At 38.3% G+C, this 3,469-nt stretch overlaps 1 pseudogene; it reads right to left on the reverse strand.

Moving 5' to 3' along the window:
• Window positions 1–875: 875 nt before the first annotated feature.
• Window positions 876–1,606, reverse strand: LOC122749074 (annotated as a pseudogene).
• Window positions 1,607–3,469: the final 1,863 nt, after the last annotated feature.

The raw sequence follows: 3,469 nt of genomic DNA on the forward strand, positions 1-3,469 counted from the left end.
AGTTCACTTTTGTAGGTTTTTTTTTATTTGTTATGTGTTGCAAGCTGTTCACAGCCACCCATGAGTTTCCCTATTGCTTTCTAAGTGAAAATCACACATTCCACAATGTGTAGACATAAAATAACATTGTTAGAATATTGATATTAAAAATGGGCTTTTGTTTCCGGGAGAAGTTTGTGGTCATTGTCCCAAAGGCAATCTATCTCACTTTCCTCTTCCTGTTTAATTCAGGCCCTAACTCATTGTCCATTTGTGCCATCTGTCTAGTTTATGCTTTTGCTGATATTAAGGACCAGAGGATCAGTTATTTCTACTGACATATCATTCAAGGACTGGAGTAGTTCTGATGTATGAATGGCTGACACCCTGCAGGAATAGAACACTTAAGTACATTTTACTCATATCTCCCCCCCCCCCAATCAAATAATAACCACAGATGGGATTTATATTCTCTGCCTGTGTCAGTCAATTATGTGATATGAATTAGGTAATCCATACTCGATTATCACTTGTGAAACTCGTCCCCTTCCCTCTTTACAAATAAATTACTCTGACATATGTAAAATATTCTCACTTTTAAAAAAATAATGACAACTAACATTTAGTCTTTAAGATTTTCAAAGTATATTACAAATAACATCTCATTTGATCTTCATCACAACACTGGGAAGTAGGTGCTATTAGTATCATTCCCATTTTATAAATGAGGAAGCTGAGACAAATAAAGGTTAAATGATATGCCCAGAGTCACATGGCTAGTGTCTCAGGTGGGATTCAAACTCAGGTCTTCCTCACTCCAATCCCAGCACACCATCCACTGCACCACCAAGATGCTTAGATGGAAAAGCTAGCATGGAAGTCAGCAGTTCTATTAGTTGTCTTTTTTTTTTTTTTTTTTTGACAATCTGGTGGGTTTATTCCATAAGCGAGTGTCCGAATTAGGGCTATGTCCAAGTCAGGGTTTATTTGCCCTTTCGGGCCTTGATCTTTCTCAGGTAGAACTCCAGCTCTTTGCCCTCCAGCACGGAGCCATCTGCTCGGCCACACTGGCCTGGCCTCGAGGCGATACAGGCAAGGAGCTTGCCCTGCTGAAACTGCTCCTCCAGAAGCGAGCTGATCTTGGCATTCTTCTTCTGCTCCTCATATTTCTTCTGGATCTTTTTTGACCCTTCTTATTTAAAATTTCTTCCTCCTCAGGAGTCAACTTTGCTCCCTTCTTCCGTCCCAGGGGCAGGGCATAGTGGGACTCATACCACTGGCGGTATGGGGTGCTGTTGATGAGCACAATGCAGTTCTTCACCAGAGTCTTGGTTCGGACCAGCTCGTTGTTGGATGCGTTGTAGACCATATCAATAATCCTTGTTTTGCGGGTGCAGCACTCAGAGCCCCAGGAGAAGTTGCCCACGTCCAGCCTCAGCGCCCGGTACTTTTTGTTGCCTCCTCGGACGCGCACGGTGTGGATGCGGCGGGGGCCGATCTTGGTGTTGGCGGGTGGGCGGCCCAGCTCATACTTGCGCTTCTTGTGGTAGGGCTTGCGCTTACCCCCGGTCTTGCGGCGTTTGTGCCAGTTGTCCCGGGAGATTCCCATGGTCGGCGCGAGCTGCAAAGAGCAGTTGTCTTTTTCAGTATTTTTAAGGTTTGAGATTTTTCTTCTCCCCATGATTTTGGTTTCTTCCTTTCTTTAAGATACTTTGAGATTCAATCCCTGAATGTCTTGGCATCATTTCCAACATATTTACTCTAATCCAGATGCTTTATTGCTGTGTTCTTTTTAGCACCATTTCTGTTTCCTCTATAATCTCATTTTAGACTATGATGTAAATTGAAGTGTGGTGGCTAGATAGATTATCCTTGGTAGTTCAAAAACTTGTCATAATCTTTCTATATCTTTCCCACAGTGGGAGTTCCCTCCCTTATCTATCCTTTCCAGCTTCCTTTATGTGATGTCTTCCTCTATTAGAAGATAAGTTCCTTAAGGATAAAAGTTGTCTTTTTTTTAACTTATATTTGTATTCCCAGCACTTTGCACAGTGTCTGGCACATAGTAAGTGCTTAATACACATTCTATTATCTATCTTCTTATATTATATTTTATCAAATTCTGTCCATTTTCTGTATTTATCATCAGATTCCAAATTTCTCCAACTATTATCCATTCCTCTTAGTTTACTATTATCTGTCAAATTTATAAACATGTCATCTCTACTGTCATTGGAGGCCATAAGTGAGCTTCCTAAGAAAAAAAGCAATAGGACCAGTTGGATTGACAAGTGAATTCTACAAAATATTTAAAGACCAACTAATTCCAAGTCTTTGATAAAAATACTGAACACAAGGTCAAGTTCAGAGTCCTGTGACATCATTTTAGGGACTTTCCTCTACCTTGAATAGATTAATTCATCCATCCTTCATTCATCCTTCATTCAAGGAATGAAGAAATGGGGGAGTCCCCCCAAAAGGGCCCCTTGAGTTTTCATGTATTAAATCAATGTAATTGTACTATTATCTAATCAAAATGTCTTCATCTTATCTACAAAGATAACTTAGAGACTTAAAAAATACCTTGTTGAAATTCAAGTATATTTTAATTGGATATGTGGTTATGAGAAGAAGTGGAGCAAAAGAAATTGAGAATTTGTGCCATTCAAATTGATCTTTGTTCAAGTCCCTATGCCACTGGAATTATGGAACCACTCCATGCCATTCTAGCCCCAGAAAAAGTGTTGATATACTTTAAAATCACTATGCCATAATGTGACTTTAATATGACAATAAGCATAAATCCATGTTTAAAAGATTAAGGAAGAGGCCCAGTCTAACCATTTCCTTTCCTTTCTTTTTCTTTGTGATAAGCGCTAACTCTTCAGACTTCTTTCTCCACCATGAACTAGAAACCTTCTCACCTTGGAAAGTAGCTTCATCTATACAGCTCCTTCTTCTGATTGGTAGATTTCTCTTGAAATCTCCATTTTAAGGCAAATTCCCAGATCAGTTATGTTCACTCTTTTATTTCTTTCTGGCTTCATTCCTGAATCTTCAGATGTCTTTCTCCATCATGTCCCCTAAATGGTACTTTTGTTTCCTTACCTTTGCCCACTTTTTAGCATTCTTTTATGTATTACTTTACATTAGAATGCAATCTCCCTAACATCAGGGATGGGGTATTTTTTGTTTATATTTGTATTCCAAGAACTTATCACAGGTCTCAGAACATAGTAACTACATAGCAAATGCTTTTTGACCTGATGACTAAAAATTATCTATTTGCAGAAGCAAAAAAAAAAAAACAGGAAAGAATAAGATTGATAATTTTCTACAAAATCTACAAAAATTATAGATTTTTAAGATTGATGAGAACCTCATAATTTCTAATGTTCATAATTTCAAATATCATGATAATATCCCATAATGCCATAGTGAATCAATGCTCTTCCAAAATACACACACAAACACACACAATTTTATAAAA

The sequence above is a fragment of the Dromiciops gliroides genome, chromosome 3, assembly GCF_019393635.1.
Source record: "Dromiciops gliroides isolate mDroGli1 chromosome 3, mDroGli1.pri, whole genome shotgun sequence".
In the NCBI taxonomy this organism is placed as follows: domain Eukaryota; kingdom Metazoa; phylum Chordata; class Mammalia; order Microbiotheria; family Microbiotheriidae; genus Dromiciops; species Dromiciops gliroides.